The sequence below is a fragment of the Piliocolobus tephrosceles genome, chromosome 18 (genome assembly GCF_002776525.5).
Source record: "Piliocolobus tephrosceles isolate RC106 chromosome 18, ASM277652v3, whole genome shotgun sequence".
NCBI classification, from domain to species: Eukaryota; Metazoa; Chordata; class Mammalia; order Primates; family Cercopithecidae; genus Piliocolobus; species Piliocolobus tephrosceles.
In genome coordinates this window covers 17,719,696-17,740,610 of record NC_045451.1, presented here as the reverse complement: position 1 = coordinate 17,740,610, position 20,915 = coordinate 17,719,696, and the positions used below count along the sequence as shown (strand labels likewise).

The window sequence follows — 20,915 nt, the reverse complement described above, 5'->3', positions numbered from 1 at the left end:
CTGAGAGCATTAAAATAACTTGCCTCAGGTCCCAGGGCTTTCTGGCACTTAAGATATTACACTATATTCTGTTCAGCTATGACATACAAGTATTAAATGGGGCTGAAACTGAAGTTCAAAACAGAACTGCATGCAGTCTGTTTGCATGCAATTCTGTTTTAAACTTCAGGAGAGGTAAGTCAGCCAGAACATGGGTTTTGGTTCATTTTCTCATCTAGATGTGACTGTCAGAGTCTAATACATCTTTCTGTTTCTATTACAAAGTGAAACCCACAGTAGGGGTTTGATGGAATTGAGTGACTGAGTCTACAGGGAAAGAATTTCCAGAATAGATTATTGAAACACCAACTGCCTGAGTAGTGACTTGCCCCTTCTTTTTGGGTTTATTTTCTTTTAAAAATAGAGTTTTCAACATGCCCAATGAATATCGACAGATACTTGAGTGTCCTCCATGAGGCACACACAGTTAAGGGCAGTGGAGATTCAGCAGGGAATAACATAGACAAGGTCTCTTCTGTTAAGACAGCTTAAAACAACCTTCCCCTGACGTGACCTCTCTTATTCTGAAAAATGCCAGGGAAATAACAATCAACAATGGACTCTGACAGTGGGCATCTCTAGAGGTAGGTGCCACCCTTGCATGGCGCCAGCATCTTGACACCATGCCCAGGCCCACCTGACCATCACCAATGACAACTGCAAGATTCCCAACCCCAAGAGGCCCAGGGCCCAGCACAGTCACTTATCTGGCCCCCAAGAGCTTGCTCAGGGGACATCCTGCAACTCTTTAAGGTGGCCCAGGGCAGGCAGCACCTGCTGAATCAGCAAACCACCCAGAGCCCTGTATGTGTTGGCCCAAGAGCTCAGCCTTGGGCCAGGCAGCGGGATTTTTTCCCCTCTGAAGAATGTGCCTGTATTCAAACTCCACTCTGCAGGAATGCCCATGGTGCCAAAAAGGAACAGAAAAAAATAGGATTCAAAACAAGGCACTTGAATGAAACAAGGTCTAGTTTTCAGTTCTCACTTTCTTTCTCACTCTGAATCCAAGCATGCTGTGTCTGAAGGAAGGTGGCCAGGGAAAGGAAGGGCCCTGGAGGCTGGCTGTTCTCTCTTTCTTCCAGTAGGGTGGTGGGGAAAAGCAACGAGAGGATGGTGAGCCAAGTGCTCAGGCAGAAGTCAGAGCAGAGGTCACTTGCATGGTGTCTCGTATGACGTCTAGTAGGATCAGACTGACCCAAAACTTGAGTTTCCTTAGGGAGCAGCCCGTTCTCTCAGAGTCCCCATGGGACCAGCTTGCTGAGCTGACCAAGGCCTCGGTCCCCGGCAGCTGGCTCTCCTCAGTCCTCTCCCACCCCTGAGCCTGCTTTCTACCTCCTGCCTCCCTTACAGTGACCTTGTCCCCAAGTTGTCCCACTCCTGTCCTTCCCATGGACTAACCCAACTGTCCCCTCCAGAGGCTCCCTCATGAGGCTTCTAGGAGTAGAGGAGGTTGAGATTTGGGCTTCCTCTTTTTCCTCCCAGGGCCTTGCTCTGTGGGGCCAGGATAAGTGGCCAGAATAATGTGATCTGAGCCCTTTTCTTTGACTAAACGCACTGCCAGGTTTAAACACAAGCTACATCCCTGGGCTCCAGCCTGCTTACCATGCTCGGGACACTTCTTCTCCTTCCCCTGCAGTCCCCAACTGTGAGGTCTGACCACCACCAACTTTCTGTGAAAAGTCAGATAGTAAAAATTTTAGGTTTTGTGGACCACATTCAATCTTCATCACATATTCTTTCGTTTGGTTTTTTTTGTGGTTGTTTCCAGGGTTTTTTTTTTTTTTTTTTTAATAACCTTTTGAAAATGTATAAGCCATTCTTAGCAGGGCCATGGGCCAGATTTGGTCCATAGTTTGTCACCACTTTTGCCTTAGTACACTGGCCCTTCTCAAGCCCAGTGAAAGTAAGATGATATTTCCTCAGGGAGTTTCAAACAAGATGCTTCCAGCTGAGTGGCACTGCCTGGGTTCTGATGATGTCATGATCCAACAAGCAGCCATCTATGATCATAATTAACTAAGAGAAATGCTTAACTGGGAGGCAGCAGAATTTTCCATCAAATTCTTCTTTATTGAAAAAATAGATTCCTTATCAAAATAGACAAGCTTGGAAAATTTAAAAATAACAGTATTCATTAACAACTCCCACACTAACTGTGGTTACCAAACCTTGAGAATCGAAGTGCCAAATTCCATGTGCTAGCATTCACATGCTTTCTACTTTGATTCCCACAGTGGCTCCTACTGTAGCTATCAATGCAATCCAGGCCCAACTGAGGTCACTCTGTCACTTGAGATTGAAATAAAATTGTCTTAACTCCTCTATCCTAAATCCACTGGGAAGACCAAGATTGCAGCACATTCCCAGGAGCTGAAATTCTCAAGGCACTTCTGACTCCACAGTTTCAGACTGTCCCTCTCAATCCCTCACTCAGCTCTTCTGCTTCCCCAGCAGCTGTGGCCCAGGACCAGGAACATGGCTCTTCTGTGTGTGTGTGTGTGTGTGTGTGTGTGTGTGTGTGTGTGTATGTGTGTGTTTCTGAACACATTTACCCAGTAGCATTGTGCTGTGGCCAACTTCACAGGTTTAAGACAATGGAGAGATGAACCCTTGAAGTGGGCCAAGGTCAAATTTACTAGTTTCTATAAAATTGGGCATTAGTCACCCCATTTCCAAGTCTTTTGGCCATGCTACCAAATATCAGGGGTTTCCACATTTCTGGGCCCCCCTCCCTCACAGGATGGCCTTCCTTCTTCCCCATCTCTCCATCTTTCGGGCTCACCCACTCTCTGCCTCCCAAATTCAAATTAGCTCTCCACCAGGCTCTGGGCTCTTCTTGTCCGTCCACGAGTGTCTCCAGGTCTCTGAACTGGCATCACTTTTGAAATTTCTGTCTTTCCCTTCTTTTCTCTAGCCATGACCAGTGGAATGAAGAGGCCTAGAGTATATTTTTCCCTTTGATATGAATGCACCATCTTCTTTACAAAGCAGAAGAGGCTACAGGCAGTTTATAACTACGCCCTTCTCTCTCTGTTACATTCACACCCCCACTTTACCAAGGAGGACTCTGATGCTCGGGATCATCCAGCCAAAACGTGACAGAGCTGCTGTGACCCTCCAGGCTGGACTCACTGCTCTCACTCCCTGCATCAGTGGTTCTCAAACTGGATCGCTCCTCGGAGTCACTCAGAGGACTTGTTTAAGTGACACAGGTCGCTGGGCCACTGCCCCCTCGGAGTTTCTGATTCATCAGGTCAGAGGGTGGAGCCTGAGAACATGCATTTCTAACAAGTTCCCAGGGGATGCTGTAGGGCAAATGCACCCGAGAGCAATAACTTAAGCATATCCTTAGAACAACCCTGTACGGTAGATACACCTGAATGTGTGTTCCAAGCTGGAATCTGGGAGTGGCCAACCTGGAGATTTGTTCCTTGTCAATGAGGAACATCTGAGCCCCTGGCCTGTTCCATGGAACATAGGCTGTACAGGAAATTGAGGCCCTGAGTTTTGGTTCAATGAAGGCTACAAGGCAGAGGTCATTAAAAAGGAGGGTGTTGACAAGTGGTTGCAGTTTTCCTGCCTAATTGACCTCCACTGGACTGTAAGGCGGTTATCTTGTCCATCCCTCTACCACTGGACCGTGTCTGTACATAAGGTGGTTCTCCTGTCCAACTCGCTGCCGCTGGACTCTTTCCCTTTAGGCAAGCCCTCAATAAAACCTTATGTCTTGCTCGCTGGCTCTGTATCTCTTCTTAGGCCTCTTGAACTTGATGCAATCCCTACTGAAGTTAACATGGGTTTGGCATGGCAAATGCTGACTCAGGGACCACACTTTGAGAACTACCCCAGTAGAAAACAATGCATGGTTTTATGCCAGGGTGTGGGTGTGTGGTGAAGGGAAGAAAATGGTGGGGCAGGGACAGGCTGGGGGTGAACATGGATATAAGTGATCAACGTTGACCTTTTCTTCACAGTCCTTAAATTCTGCATTATTTCATACAATCTAAACTGTATGTGTATTCTTGATTACAATACACTTCTCTAAAGAATTCCCATCTTTGGGTCTTGGGGTCTGGTGGCCTGAGTTGCTTCACACCAGTTTATTGTCACATCAAAGGTTTACAAACTACTACCCAATCCAACTCACTGCCTGGTTTTGTACAACTTATGAGGTAAGAATGGCTTTAATATTTTTAAATGGTTGACAAAAAATTAAGAGATGAATATTTTGTGATATATGGCAATTATATGGAATTCAAAGTTCAGTGTTTTATAAATAGTTTTAGTGGAACACAAACATGCCCATTTATTGACAAAGCATCTGTGGCTGCTTTCCTGCTACCACAATAGAGATGAGTAGTTTTGACAGAGACCCTGTGACCCACGGAGTCTAAAATATTTAGCATCTTCTAGTATCACTTCTAGTATCACTAGATGATGTTAAATATTTTGTATTAGGTCCCTTACAAAAAATTTGCTGGTCTCTGGTCTATCCTCTCCTTATTTCTATGCTCTGATTTCCCCCAGTAAGATAGATTTAATTCTGAAGGTTTTCTCACAGTCAGTATGATTCTATATTCTCTTACTTAACTTTCACTCTTTAGAGCAATGACTTGGTGATCTTCTAACCATACTGGCAGATAGTTATTGATCCTGGAATGTTTCTCAGAGGCATTAATGGACACTTATCAACCTTTTCCTCATTCAGAAATTGCCCTGCCTGTACACATTTTAAGAAGCAAACCAATTTCCTTAGGAAGTCACGGTATACACTGAAATTGAATATGATCATTCCTTGGACAGCCAGAAATGTTTAATACAGAGCCTGGAATCAGAAAATTCCCAGCTTTCACGCAGAACAGTTTCCTCAAAGCACCTGTATTTCTTCCTATGTAAAAAAATTGTAACTCATACATTTAAACAGAGCTGACCCTTGAACAACATAGGTTTACCTTATGCAGATTTTCTTTGGCCTCTGTCACCTCAGAGACAGCCAGACCAATCCCTCCTATTCCTCTTCCTCCTCCACTTACTCAAGGTCAAGATGACGAGGATGAAGGTGTTTATCATGATCCACTTCCGCTTAATATAGTGAATATATTTTCTCTTCCTTATGATTTTAACATTTTCTTTTCTCTCATTTTATTGTAAGAATAAATCATATAATACATATAACATACAAAATACATATTAATCGACCTTATGTTATCAGTAAGGATTCTGGTCAACAGTAGGATATTAAATTTTGGAGTAGCCAAAACTTACATATGATTTTTTTTACCACACTGGTGGGGTCGGGGTTTGGGAGCCTCAATACCCTTAACCTCTCTACATTGTTCAAGGATCAGTTATACACACAAAAATGATTCATGTCTCTTAACAAACATTTATTATTTATTTATTTATATATTTTTTGAGACAGAGTCTCAGTCTGTGAGACAGTGTCTTGGTCTGTCACCCAGGCTGGACTGCAGCCTGGGCTCATGCAATCCTCTTGCCTCAGCCTCTCAAGTAGCTGAGACCACAGGCACGTACCACCACACCCAGCTAATTTATTTATATATTTATTTTTGTAGAGACAGAGTCTCACTATGTTGCCTAGCTGGCCCCAAACTCCTGGACTCAAGCAGTCCTCTCACTTCAGCCTCCCAGAGTGTTGGGATTACAGGCATGAGGCACCATGCCTGGCCCCTTAACAGATATTTAACGTGATTTTCAGACAGTTTGTACCTCTTCATCTACAGCAAGGCTTAACAGAATTTCAATATAAAACTTTCTGTGAAGCTTAAAATAGGTGCAGGAAATGTTCAGAGTTCATGTTCTAGTTCCTACTGAGAAAAGCATGTGCACCAGTATGTTTCCCCACCCAAGAATACGCTGGGGTCCACCTGGAAGTCCTACAATTCTTTGGCCTTCTGGGCTGATTAGCAAATGGTCTTTATCTAAGGCCACGTAACCGCCAGTACTAAGGCGCAGACGTTGCAGAACTTTGACAATAACCAGTCATTCTTTCTGAACAAAAACAAATTTCTTTGCTTACGTGATAATATTTTAGTCTGCGTGAAAGTCTTACATTCAGAGAAACACCGCAGTTCTGGCACCAGGAACGGAGGCACCATCTGGCCCCTCTTGGGCTCCTTGGCTTGAATTCCTGGGGCCATTGTTACACTCGGCATTCCCCAGGCGAATGAGAACAATAAGAGGCAGGTACAGCTGGAGCCCGCAACAGGAGGAAACGTGAGCGTTGAAAACCCTCCCTTTAGATGAACTGACCACAGCTGGACAACACCAGTGCCAGGGTATGTGGAAGGTGGGGACATCGGAAATCTGGTCATTGTCGTGCAGTAGGGGAACTGCAGTGTTTATATAAAGATTTCTCTGATTGTGTACGCTCTTGATGGATGATTCTTGGCCTATGTGGAAATTCTATGAGCTATAGTTAAAGGGGCAACTCTTTTCCCAGTAGGGGAAGCAGAGAATAACTTTCTGGGAGAAAGTAAGAGGCAGAAAGGATAACTTTGGGAATAAATTGCTTTGCAGAAGCTGGGTCCTCAGGAACAGGGTTTCAACCAATAATTGATTTAGTGCCTCAGTAATTAGCCACTACAGAAAAAACTGCTATAGAGGATGGCATTCCACATCCCCCCCCCCTTTGAGGTCTCATTTCTAGGTGACGCTTCTATTTTCCTTGAACCCTGTAAACCCACCGTTTCCCTTGAACAGCCAGGGTTCCAAGCAGTGCAGAGATGAAGCGTCTTCTTCCAGGAGCTCCTGCAGTTCTCAGCAGCCAGCGCCGACTTGTTCCTCCCTTTTATTTGATGAGGTTTGTATGCTTTCCAGATCCTGCCTGAGTGGTTTCTGGTGTGGACTCACGGGCAACAGGCAAAAGTAATAAAAAGCAGATTCCATCTGCTGTTACTGTGGGGTAAGCAGCCACAGGATTAAAAGGACCCTGTTCATTCAAATGCCAGCCAGGGAATTGGGCACCATTGAGAGGTGCCACCCCTGCCACCTGACATGACTACTTCTGGAATCAAAGAACTGGCAAAAAGAGAATTCCCTATCTGAGGAACCCAGTTCTGTAACATGGGCCACAAATTAAACATTTCTCATCCTTGGTGGTCTAATTTTATTTAGGAGATCATACGTGCATTTCCTTCCTCCTTCCTCATTGACTGGGTTTATAAAACAATTGTCTTTATGCAGTCACCATCCCGGTGGGGCAGGGAGGGGAAGGCTTGCCACAGCTGTAGCAATAGTCAAGGCTGGTAAACAGTCGGAAGAGCAAAGAATGGGAATATATCCCTCTGGAGCGTCCAGGATATGCAGGGCTAGCACTTCATGAGAATGATGTCATTGAATCCTCAGCACAATCTCCCTCAAACCAGGCCCAAATTCAAGGACACCCACGAATAAGGACTGGGGATACAGAATTCCAGTTCCCTTTTTGGATGGAAAGAAGATATACACCTTTGCCAAATTTACTATAAAAGCAGTGATCAGTTCCTGCATTCTCAGAAATCTATAATGGAGCAGGAGGTATTTAGGAGGAAAAACCAAAATTTGCAGATGTTCATGCAAAAAAGTTCCTTCAGCCTTATTTTGCAGGTGTGGGTCAAACCACAGTGTGGTACTCTGACAATGGTGACTTTTCCTGCTATTTGCTGATAGTGCTTTAAAAGCAGAAAAGCATACTTGTAAAGCATGAAATAAAAAGAAGGCATCTTAAGTGTTTAGTATGTGCCCTGCACAACCCTAAGCATGTCACATTGGTAACTCTTCTAACTTTCACAACAACCCTGAGATAAGTACTATCAGGAATCCTATTTTACAGATGAGGACACTGAGGCATAGAAAAGATTCTCCAGCCTCCAAAGCTCATAAGGCCAACAAGTGCAATAGCCAGGATTCAAACCCAGTCTGACTCAAGGGTAACTGCTCTTAATAACTCCACTATTTTGCCCCTGGACCTAACTAAGGAATTATACCATAAAGAAATACAGAGCTCACTCTACAGGTCAAAGGGAATAAGCAAGGGCAGATTCTGCCAGATTCACCATCCCATGGCAGGCTCAGGAAAACCTACAGTGACTGCTGTCAGCACCAGATGACATGTGAGACACATGTCTCATTAAAACAAAACATATCTTTTAAACTCAGTACACAGTTCTCTTAGCAGAGTTCTAAATATAGCTAGGCAAGGCTTCGGATTTTAGTGGGAAATGGTCAGAGGTGAAGAACTGATAAAAGTAGCTTGAATAGGCAAGTGCGTGCTCTGCTTTCCATTTCTATTGGAGTTCCTTTTTTATCTATGTATGTATGTATTTATTTATTCTCTATTTTTTGGTTTAACAACAGGAATGAGCTTGAAGATTTTCTTTTTTAAGGAATAGAGGAGACACTCCTGAGGTCACCTATTTGATTAATGTTGAGATATTTGCTCAGCCTCCCTTATCAAGGGGAGGGCACCTGCATGGGGCATGGAGCATCCTTTGCAGATGCCAAGTGCCCAGCAGCACCCAACAGTGTCTCTCAAGACTTGATCCATAGGTGGAGGCTCATTCCCCCACCGTGGCACCCCGACCCCAGGAGTCTGGGCCTGCCTGGGTGTGGGTGATAGGCAGCCAGTCACACAGAGGGACAGGCAAAGTATAGCCAGAGCAATTCGAATGCATCCCCACTCCACCACCCTTGTAATACGGAAAGATCTCCTATCTTTCCTTCCTGAGCTGGGAGGTGGGTTCGAGTGAGCACTACTGGAGACTACGATAGGGCATACTCAGAGAAGGCCAGTGGGGAGAGGCTGGATTTTTCATTTCTTTCTTGTCTTTCTTTTCTTTCTTGTCCTGGCTCTCCCTCCCTGAGCTAGGTGCAAGCTCCTGACATAGGAAGCAATCCCTCCTTGCCACAGGTAACCCAGTCATGTAGCCAGGTGCTGCCAAACAGCTTCCACCTGGACGAGGGCAGCTGCTCTGAGCATGACCAGTAGCTGCGGATGGCATCATCGAGGCATCTGGAGGAAGCTGCAGCCCCACAGAACCCCTGAGCCCTCTGCCCTTCCCTCTGCTGGCTCCTCTTCCTCCCTCTTTCCCTGCTGTCCCCTGTAGAGAACTTTCTACCAGTCCACACACCAACACAGGTGCAGCCCCCCTGCCTGACTCCCTCCCCGACCATCATAACCATGGCCAGCCGTATCTCTGCATCCCTGCCCAGATCCCCCCGGGAAGGCTTATCCCAGGCCCCAGGTTTGGGGCAGTGCCCAGTGGCATCAGATGGGGTCCCCCTTGAAAGGAAGCACATGACTGAGTTGTCAACATAGTCTCTTCCACCACCTGCCACTGTCCCCAAAATCCCCCACACTGGAAGTATTTAGACTAAGGACAATATTGTCTAGGGTTTGAGGACCACCCCACAGCAAAAACACTAGAAAGCTAGTTCCAAAATGCAAATCCCAGGCCATGCCCCTTACCTCCTGAGGCAGCATCCCTGGATATAGATCTCAGAAATCTGCAGTTTTAGTACAAAGACCCCCTAAACTTGGAGGAAAAGCCTGAATTCACATAGACACACCTTACCTGAGCAGACAAGGGTGGGAACAGAGGGGATGAGACCTGACGCTGGGAAGGCCTGACAGAGGAAGGAAGGAAAGCACCCAGGCTAAGGGCTCTGGGAACCCCACTCTTCCCACTAGGGAGCTGCTGTTCCCTGAGGGGCCTGGGGGGCCTCTTCCTGAAGCCCCAGCTATTCAAATCACATCTTTTCTTATTAGGACAGCAAGATGTGTTGCTCCTTAGCCTTCCATTCTAACCTCCTCAATGTAGGGGCCTTGCTGGTGTCGAGGACACGGTGGAGGCCTCAAGGGCATGTGCAGTCTAGGTGGCCTTGGTGGAAGGGCAGGATTCTATATTTGGGAGGGGACTTCTTGCTGAACTCCTTCTAGATGGGTCAAATGGGGTAGACTGAGGGAGTGGCATGAGAGGTGGTAAAGAACCAGGTAGGGACTGGATGGATCTCGGGAGTTTACAGGGCTGCCTTGGAGACAGAAGGTGCTGAGAGAGAGGAGACCCTGGGGGGCACCAACATGATCGCTGCAGTCTAGGAGTGTAGGATCAGAGAGGGTTAAGGGCCAGAAGCCCCTGTGTGTTTAGGACAGTGGCACCATGGGTGCATCCCCTGAGAAGTGAAGCTCAGGCAGGAGCAGCAGTGGGCAAGGAACCTGGTGGTGCAGGTGAGGCCCTGTAGAGGAGGTAGTCACAACACCCAGCCCAGGCCGGCTGTCTCTGCCTGTCCCGAGTCCCCTGGCATCTCTCCACATCTGCTCAGCCCTCCCAGTTAACCTAGCACTTGTAGATGGTTGATATGGTTTGGATCTGTGTCCCCACCCAAATCTCATGTTGCACTGTCATCCCCAGTGTTGGAGGTGGGGCCTGGTGGGAGGTGATTGGATGATGGGGGTGGATCCTTCACGAATGGCTTAGCTTTATCCCCTTCATGCTGTTCTTGTGATAGTGAGTGAATTCTTATGATATCTGGTTGTTTAAAAGTGTGTAGCACTTCCCCCCCAACACTCTTTTGTTCCTATTCCAACTCCCCCTTTGCCTCCTGCTATGACTGTAAGTTTCCTGAGGCCTTCCCAGAAGCCGAGCAGGTGCCAGCATCATGCTTCCTGTACAGCCTGAGGAACTATAAGCCAATTAAACCTCTTTTCTTTAAAAAAAATACCCAGTCTTAGATATTTCTTTTCTTTTCTTTTTTCTGAGACAGGGCCTGACTCTGTCACCCAGGCTGGAGTGTAGTGGCATGATCACAGCTCGCTGCAACCTCTGCCTCCAGGACTCAAGTGATCCTCCCACCTCAGCCTCACAAGTCACTGGGATTACAGGTGCCTGCCATCACACCCAGCTAATGTTTGCAGTCTTTATAGAGACGGGGTTTCCATATTGCACAGGCTGGTCTCAAACTCCTGAGCTCATGCAATCCTCCTGCCTTGGCCTCCCAAAGTGCTAGGATTACAGGTTTGAGCCACTGCACCCATCCTAGGTATTTCTCTATAGCAATGCAAGACAAACTAATACAAAGGTGAATCCATCTGCAGATCCAGACTCCATGGGAAGCCAGCAAGTGTGATTGCGGGCCTCTGCTGCATTTCTGGGGTGGTTCCATACTTGGCACGTGCTTGCTTTCCTCAGCCTAGCATATTAAACTGCGGGGGGCTACTATAACAAAGTACCACAAACTGAGTGGCTTAAAGCAACCGAAATGCATTCTCTCACACTTCCAGTGGCCAAAGTCCAAGATCAAAGTGTTGGCAGGGTTGACTCCTTCTGGACACTCAGAGGGAGAGTCTGCCCTGTGCCTCTGCCCTGGCTTCTCCTGGTTGCTGGCAACCCTTGGCATTTTTTGCTTATAAATGCATCCCTCTTATCTCAGCCTCTACTGTCATGTGACCTTCTTCCCTGTGCATATGGTTTGGATCTGTGTCCCCACCCAAATCTCATGTTGCACTGTCATCCCCAGTGTTGGAGGTGGGGCCTGGTGGGAGGTGATTGGATCATGGGGGTGGATCCTTCACAAATTTATTTGGGATGGTTTGCACAGAGGCTCACACTCAGAGCTTCTCTCTGCCTCTCTTGTCCTCTTCTTCTAAGGACAGCAGTCATACTGGATTAAGGGCCCAGCCACTCCAGTATGACCTCCTCTTAACTTGATGGCATTCAAAACCATCAAGTTTGGAAACAAGGTCACATTCCCAGGGACCGGAGGCTAGGACTTGAAGATATATTTTGGGAGGAGACACCTGCAACATCTGGATTGGTGAAGACTCAGTGACCTTCTGGGATGTCGTTTACCCTCCCTGGGCTGCAGCTTCCTTGTTTGTAGAGAAAGAGGTTAAATTAAACACTCTCTCCCAGGTCTCATGGTCTTCGAATCTGTTTTCTCCTCTGCTGTTTTCTTGGCTTCCTTCTCCCAGTGGAAACAGGGGGCCAGTGTATTTCCCCTGCCTCCTCTCCCTCTCAGCCCTGCTTTCAAGTCTTAGAGCTGGCAAGGGCTTTTGTGCAATATTCCAGGTCCTACCCTCAATTTCTGGTGGAACAACAGAATAAGCAGTCTCTGTGTGCACACAAATCCCTTCAGCTCCCTCTGGGCCCAGCGGCAGCTGACCAGCCAGCCCATCACACACCTTTCTGCAGGCCCCTTCCCTGCCCAGCCTCTTTCTCTACTCCTTTTATTTTTATTCCCCAGGCTCTCATCTCTTAGCTACACAGTCAAGTTTCCAGCCTCTCTTTCCACCCATTGTTTAGCCATCAGTCAGCCTAAACATTCTACTTTCTGCCTTTGTCCCCACAAGCACCTTTGTTTGCACAGAATACACAGAGTTTGGCACATTGTCTGCAGACTCTCTGTCCACAGGCTGCAGGTGTAGTGGAGCCCCCTTCGGACTGAGACAGAGGCTCAGGTTTTTACCAGGCTGTGCTGCTGCCAGTCTGGTGTGACTACCCATCCCACCCCTTTGATACCTGTGCCTCAGTTTCTCCCATGGATAATGGAACTCAATGGGAGTAACAGACTCCAGGACATGAATGGGGATGAGCAGGGACCACCCCCATCTCACGTCTGACCCACTCACCTCCAAAGTAACAGGCACAATTTCACCAAATCTGTGGCCCCCCAACTGGCTGGACAAGGCCAGGACTTGCTTCTGATTTGCACAGCACATCCCCCCAGTACTGGAATAAAAGCTACTCAGGATGGTCCTCGAGATAAGGTTTTCAGAGCTCTAGGGATCCAGACCCCAAACTGCAAGACCTCTGAGGAAGCACAGATTCCTGCACTGAAGGCAGAGCACTGGCCGTCTATTTTGACTCTAAATGTTAGGAGAAATTCTGTGAGCTGTTTTGTAAGCTGCACCGAGGTAATGCTGTGTCATGGAAACCAGTGCAGGCAAGATTTCTAGGGAGAGGCAGTGTTTACCCTTGTTACATGGTCTAGAGGTCAGCAAAGGCAGAGGTCAGCACGCCCTCAAGAGCATGGGCAGAGCCGCAGAGGCAAGCTGGCAGGTCCCAACCAGTCTCCAACAAATTTGGCCACGAAATGAGGAATCCCTGGGACTTCCGTGTTCCTTGGCCATGTATATGCGCAATCTCATTTCAGCTTCATGATTCTTGCAGGCATCATTATCAATGTTTTGGTTGCTGTTTTAACTGGGGGGGGGGAGAGAGGGGAAATCACGTTCCCAGAGACATATGGCTAAAGAGAAAGTGAAGATTTGAGCCTGACGCCAGCCATGTTTTTCCTGACATTCCTGGCAGTGTGAGAGGAAGGACAGCAATATGGTTGTCTTGAAGGGGTAACAAGTTTCAGCAAATAATTTTGCTTATGTCTTAGGAGAGAGGCATGGATGTTTGCTGGGAGGGAAAGGGGCTAGTAGCAAGGGAAAGAGGAAGGACTCCAAAACCAAGAGGAGGGCTCTTCTCTCCCAGAGTTGAGGGGGGAAGGATGGGAGGCAGGTAAGGGTCAGAAATCTCTCTCTATTTGGGATGGTTTGCGCAGAGGCTCACACTCGGAGCTTCTCTCTGCCTCAGACAAGCCTCTTCTTTAACAGGTGTAATGCAGTGATGTTTTCCTTTGGCTTCCTTGCTGAGTCATGCTAGATTTGACTGGGAAAGCTCAGATATTACTGATTCAGTGTTCATTCCTTTTTCCTCCTTACCACCAGCCTTCGACACTCCATATGATGCCTTCAGAGGGAAGGGAGGAAGATCAATAACATGGAAACAGAGAGAATCACCTAGACCCATTTTGGTATTAACAAACCTGGAAAAAGCATTACATGTTTGTTTTTAATTTTTCTGCCCTCAGAGTGAATCTTGGTCATCGTTACAGAACTTTCAAGCTCCAAGATGATACCTTTTATTTCTAAGGCTTCTGCATGCAGTGTGAGAAGCTGGCTGATATTGCTAGCTCCTCTTCAAAGGTGAAGAAACTGAGTCAGGCAGAGAGAGCACCAGATCTGTCTGAGCTCAGTGGAGACAATCAGAGACTCGAGTGAATAACAGCCTCAGAAAAAGGATGTAGTTTAGTTTACCAGCTACGGGCGAAGGTGTCTTATTTTTTCTAGAGTAATAAAAATCAGAATTTTAAAGTATATTCCCTTACTTACCCTGGAGGGCTCAAGAACTCTTTCTTCTTGCTTTTTATGACTCTGATTTTTCCTGTAGAAGTAAGTGGCACTATAAATCCCAAACAGCTTCCTACCTGCTGTTCTTCCCTAGTGAGGCTTGAAGTGATTACTAGATATGGTTTCAGGCTCTGCAAAATGATAGGAAACTTAGGGAGTTTGCTTTCTTCTCAGATTTACCAGGAAGAGAGGGTAATTTAAATGGCATTTCATTATCTCAAAAGAGATGACAATAAATATATTCTTCTGTTACTGAGAACAGACAAGCAATTTCTATTACTGGAGATCTTTCCCTGGGAATTAGAGTAAAACTCCCAAGTTCAAACATGTTGCCTTTGCTTATTAGAAAATCTTGTACTAAATTGTCACTCTTTAAAACCAGTCACAGTTGAAACTCATCTTTTCCTTAACAATGGATGGAGGTAGAGAAGAGAGTAATTCAGAGCCTTACAGACCCTAATGCCCATGAAGGCCCCTCATGCTTGACCACTTTAGAGGCTGTCTCCCCACTGCCAGATGGGAAGAAACTGGTTGACAATCTGCAAGTTGTCTTTTAAAGAGGACAGCACCTGCTCCAGGCCCCAAGTTATTAACAAGTACACGTTAAACCAGAATCTCATTACAGCTGTCAGAAATAAATGATTGACAGCTGGAAAATCTTATTATGCATTTCTGCAGGATTGCAGCAAAGCTTTGATTAGCATTTAGGTATTCACATTTGCAGAAGCAGCATTTTTATTTGCTCTTAAATAATTTTTTATGACACTCAGACTCAGCACTGAAATGCTATAGTGTGCTGACGAGGAGGCTGGTGCCACACAAAACCAAGATGGGCTTTGTTTTGTTTCTCCTCAATATCATCCTGGCTAGCATGACTTCGGTTTTCCATCTCTTGGATAAAGAAGGAGCTGAACAGAAGTTATTCAGCTTGTGATTTGCACCAGGAGATGACACAGACTTGCTCTTGACCTCTAAAAAGCACTTCCAAATTCTTATGTGTAATAGAAATGAACAGCACAGAGGATGGTTTTAAGATAAATAAATCAAAGTGTCATCTAGTTTACAACCAAGAAGGGGCATGTCTATACATTAGACTAAATAAAACCCCACAGTTACAAGGAAATTAGTATATGGCCAGTAAAGGTATTTTCATATAATCTCGGCTTAATATTTAAAGTCATCGGTAACCAATGGTGAAAAATGAGATTTTTCCCCCCAAAACTACTACTTCTGGCAGAGAATAAGGTAATATTGTATCATAAAGGCTATGAGCTCCACTTATTGGCATAGATTTTGGAAATAGTAATTGTGTTGGTTTTTAGCTATTGCTTCCCAGGTCCAAATCCACTATTCCATACTGTGCTTTATGATTCTGGCATTGGGACGCCATAAATGTCATTTCTCCTTTTTCTGTGCTGCTAAGTGATATAGAGAGTTTTATCTTCCTAATGCCTATTGCAAATAAAAAGAGATTTTTAAAATCCAGTATTTGGAGTGTTTTTTTCCCACCAAAACTCTTCCAAATGGGGCATTTTACGGAAATGGGATGTTTGATGAAGCTTCTAGGGTCAGGAACTAAACATTGAGTAGAAGAGAATGTCGCAGCTCCCTCTGGGAAAGATCTGTTCATTCTACTAATCTCATGATAGGTAGGTAATTGCAGAAAACGATTGCAAATCTCCAAGACTACGGAAGACTATCTATTGCCTGAAATACCCAGGAAGTAAGTGGCACCACTGGGAGCTGTGGTGCTTGCAAGGCCCTGAGGTATCTCTTTGATGGTCTTAAACAACAGGGCATGATTGCTCAAGTTCCCCTCAAAAGCACCACATATCAGAGCCCTAGGTACCATTCCTACCCAGAGGCTGGGGCAGCGAAAGAAGTCCTGGTGGATCAAATGGCTGAGGAGATATGACCCATTGGGAGCATCAAATCTCATCTCTAAATCCATGAGCTGAATTTGATAATTTCCATGTTAGCAATTTTTAATATATTGACATTCACGATGGACAACTCCTGAGACTTTCTTCTGAAATTCTACCATTCATAAATACTGCTGATAATTGGCAGGCCACTATAGCATTTTCCCTGTAATATAAAGGAGAACATGTGGAAACAGAGCCACACTAAGATGCAGATGCTAGTAAGCCACTCTGAATGTACGTGACTGACCTCCACTCCCCAGACTCTTAGGGCCAGAGATTCAGATCATGTCTCAGAAAATTAAACTCTTAAGTCATGGCTCTTCAAGGTCATTTGTTAGCGGTACCCAAGAATAGTCTAGCAATAGTCAAAGCCAGGAAAATTAAATCTACAAATGCCAAGGATCTAGTCTGTATATTTACATTGGTTGGTCTATTTTGATTAAAATCTAGTAACTAAAGCCCATATAAAGTGAGAATAGAGCATGATGCATTGAAAATAGAATGAAATTTGGAGTTAAGGTTTACATATAAGTCCTTGGGCATAGTATTTGGCCTCCCTAAGTCTTTGTTTCTTCACCAGTGATGTAGAGCCAAGAAATATCTACTTCTCCATATTGTTGTGAGGATAAATGCAACATTTGATTCTGAAACACTCTCCCACAAGGAGAATTTCAGAGCCCAGGAACCACTTTAGAACTCTTGATAAGCCCCAAGTTAACATAGTGCCTGGCATATAACAGATGTTAAATAAATGTCTGTTGAATGAATAAATGAATGAAAGACTTCCATGATTTATTGAAATGCCCTGACAGCATTGTTGTGTTATAAGAGACTTTATATAGATCTTAAAAGAGCCCATGTCAAAGGAGAAGCAACCCAGGCACTTAAAGGGTTTGAACAATTTCAAGTCTGAGATTGTGTTGTAATTCATTTAAATATGCTCTTTCTTCTGCAAAGCTTTAAGAACTTTCCAGGAATCATATCATCAATCATGAATTCTTCTGATAAGAAAAAAACATACCAGGTACAGCAGCTGCATGGCAGCTAAAGAAGCTGAAGAACAGCCTTCTTACCTTGATCGGCCATCCTGGACCCTGAGTCTTGTGGTGCTCAGAGATTGGCTGTTTCCAGAAATTAGAGATAAAGAATGGCAAAACATGTCTTTTGACTATAAATAACCTAACCACATTTCCACTTGCAGGCCATATTCTTATTTCTTCTTCCCTCTTCTGGAGAACAGAAATGGATGTTATCCAATGACTCTTGGTGATACAGTTTGGCTATGTCCCCACCCAAATCTCATCTCCAACTGTAATCTGAATTGTAATCCCCACAGGCTGAGGGAGGGACCTGGGTTTAGGTGCTTGGATCATGGGTGTGGTTTCCCCCATGGTGTTCTCCTGATAGTGAGTTCCTACAAGATCTGGTTGTTTGATAAGTGTCTGGCACTTCCCCCTTCTCCCTCTCTCTCTCTCTCTGTCTCTCTCTCTCTCTGTCTCCCCCGTCTGCTGCTATGTAAGATGTGCCTGCTTTTCTTTTGCCTTCTGTCATGATTGTAACTTTCCTGAGGCCTCCCCATCCAGGCAGAACTGTGAGTCAATTAAACTTCTTTCCTTTATAAATTACCCAGTCTCAGGTATTATTTATAGCACTGTTAAAATGGACTAATACACTTGGTATGGTACAGCCTGATGGTAAAATTTGCTCAGTAAATATCATTGGAGACTCTAGATTCTCTATAAAGCAGCCTCAGTATTGAGGTAAAATAGGGCAGGGAGATCATTTGACCAATACCCATTCAATCCTCTTATTAACATCCATGGTCTCAGAGCTGTGCTTCTAATGAAAACAAGACCCCACTGCTTAGATTGCTTCTAGGGAAAGTGAAAAGATGGGCTTGTTGCTGACTCCCCCATCTCCCCACCAGCTCCATTTCACTACCACTGCGAATCCATTACAGGCCAGATGAATTGGCCAAACACTATCAGTGAGAATGTCATTGCTTCCAGGAATCCAAAGATGCTTTTTATGTTGCTTAGAGCACTGGGCATTTCACTTAAATATCAGGCAAAGCTGTAAATAAAAATGCCTGTTTATATGTGACATTATTCCTTCTGAATTTCCTTACTAAAACAACAAGGATGACAACACCACTAAGCCCCTCACACCACCTTTATAAAGGGCAATCCAGTACCACTGCCAGCCAGAGATACTCAGGAGCATGAAATGTCACATCAAGGTGATTTGTTATTGGAAATAAAAAGTAGTAAGTAACCTGTGAAAAACTGCAGAAAAAGAGTCACATTTTTTTTCTGACCAGTCAGAATGCAATCAGGATGTCAAAAACAAAAGTTTTGGGGTTATATCCTGTAATCATGAGAGATTCTGCCAATGTTCAATGGTTCCTAATAATACATGAAATTATTATGTATTAATGCATGATATAATAATAATACATGAAATTATTAGGAACTATTAGGTGTGGCTGAATGCACCTTTGTAAAGCACATGACAATGAATTGTCTAGGTACCTGTCCTTCCCACTCGGCCATGAGCTCCTGGAGGGCCTCACATATAGGAGATGCACGAAGAATGAAAGGAAGGAAAGGAAAATTTAAGTAACAGCTGCAAGGGGCATAGTAGAGAAGTCCCCAGAAATCTTCATAGGAGCCCCTCTCCTGAGAATATAAAGGGCCATCTGACAGATGGAAGAAGAGGATTCTGGGAGGGGTAGAAGGCAGAAATGAGAGGCACATTATCGAAGGTAGCTACCTCTTTGGAAAAGGAGCTCAGAGATTTACACAGGCAGAGGCAATAAAGGACCAAAAATGTATATTTATGTTTAACTAACATCTGCTTCACCATCTTTTCAGGGTTTGCCCATTGATAACCAATTCCCCTGGGTTTTCTGGATCTGGACACTTCTCTCAGCAATTAGGCAGAGCAGTGACTGGAATCACCAGAGGATGCCATGGAATCCCAGATCTGCCATTTGCTAACTGTTGGCATCTCCTTGAACTTCATTTCTTCAGCTGAAAATAAAAATGATGAAAACTCCCTGGGGATACTATTAATATTAAGTTTCCAAGGAAGGAGCTATCATAGTTTGTGGCACTCAGGCACTCAATTAAAAAAAAAAAAAAAAACACTATTGAATATGTGCTATATTATAGCAACCTCCTACTGCCATGGGCTGACAGCTGTCAGATTCTGTAACACACTTGGGGTGAGTGGGAAGATGGGTGGCTCAGAAGTGTTAAAAAATAGGAATTATTATAACAGAAGACTTATCATCAAAATACCCATGTAGCACCATAGTTATCACTCAACAGGTATTATTATAACTTCCTCAATTATAATAAATGATTATGGTCAACTATAACTTTTTAGGGTCACAGAATGGGTGACTCAATGGAGCAAAAAGTCCATGGGCACACAAAAGCTCTTAACTCTTCTGTAATAATTCAGACCCAAATCTCACCAGTTTCATCTAGAACGAGCAAATAAAAGAAATATGCATAAGAAGACTTTCTCATCAATATGTTCATTACTTAATTAAATTATCTCAAAGACCTGTTTAGAAGTACTGGGGAAGTGCAGCAAGGATCTGATGAAATAATGGGAGAATAATTATGTTGAAAGCAATAAGAAGCAGTGGGTATACTGGAACTCACATGGGTACTAGAGAGCTGGAAAGGTGGGCTCCTAGTCAAGCCTTGCTCTTACTGGCTGTGTGACTGTAGGCAAGTTCCTTACCCTCACCAAGACTCAGTTTTTAGTCTCTATAGAATGGACCCATTAATGCATACCCTGCAAAGCTGCAGGGAGAATTAAATAAAATGAGGCCCATCAAGCCCATAACTATTTGTTTCTCCTCCTTTTGAGTTCCTCTTATAATAATATATCAGGTTTATACCATATCACCAATGATTAGCTTATTCCATTCATTAAAATATGGTCTAAAAATATGTATTCTTACTTAGGGACAATGTGTATTATTACACAGCAGGTAATTCGTCCAAGAGAATTAAAGAGATCTTACAATGGTCTCAACTGCCCTTCTATGACACAAACTTCTGATGGGCAAGGAGCGTGTCTTACTCATCTTTATATCCCCTAAGGTTTCAAACACAGTGCTGGTCACATAGCAGGCTTGATAAGCGTTTGAAACTGGTCCATTTGTCTCAAAATATTCACATGTTCTGTTCTATTAGTTCTGCAGGGCATTTCCAAAGTATATCATGGAGACCCTCAAGATTTACAAGACATCCTATGTTCAGTTATTCCCACCTTGAGGTTTTCAATCCTTGGGTTTCCAAAGGGATCTATGGAATTGAGAAATTTGAGAACCATGGTGTCATTTACTTATTCTTTTCATGTCTTATGTCCTCCCAGTTGAGCAACGCAGTGAGTAGAGCCACCAGAAGTGTGATGGGATCCTAGATCTGCCATTTGCAACCCGTAATGTAGACAAGCAGCATCATTTCCTCAAACCTAATTGTGATGATGTTATCCAAACTTACTGGATCTAAACAAAAGAGCTGGATCTATTATCCCAGGGACAATTGTAGTAGTTTCTGCTTCTAATTGTATTCAGCCTCACAGAGCCATTTTTAACTATAAATGGAAAAGGTAGTGACTGCAAGTAACTGAAATGTTCCCTCCAACTTAACTCACAAAAGAATACTTTTTTAAATTCTCACTAGCTTTCCCAGACTTCTAAAATCCCCTGTACTACAGATTTTTCTCTTGGAGTTAAGGCATCGCCCGTC

General features: G+C 44.5%; 1 protein-coding gene across 2 annotated transcripts in view; it reads right to left on the bottom strand.

Moving 5' to 3' along the window:
* Window positions 1-20,915, bottom strand: part of RNF152 (ring finger protein 152) — a 327,325-nt gene that overhangs the window by 174,494 nt on the left and 131,916 nt on the right. The gene's annotated exons all lie outside the window — the stretch shown is intronic.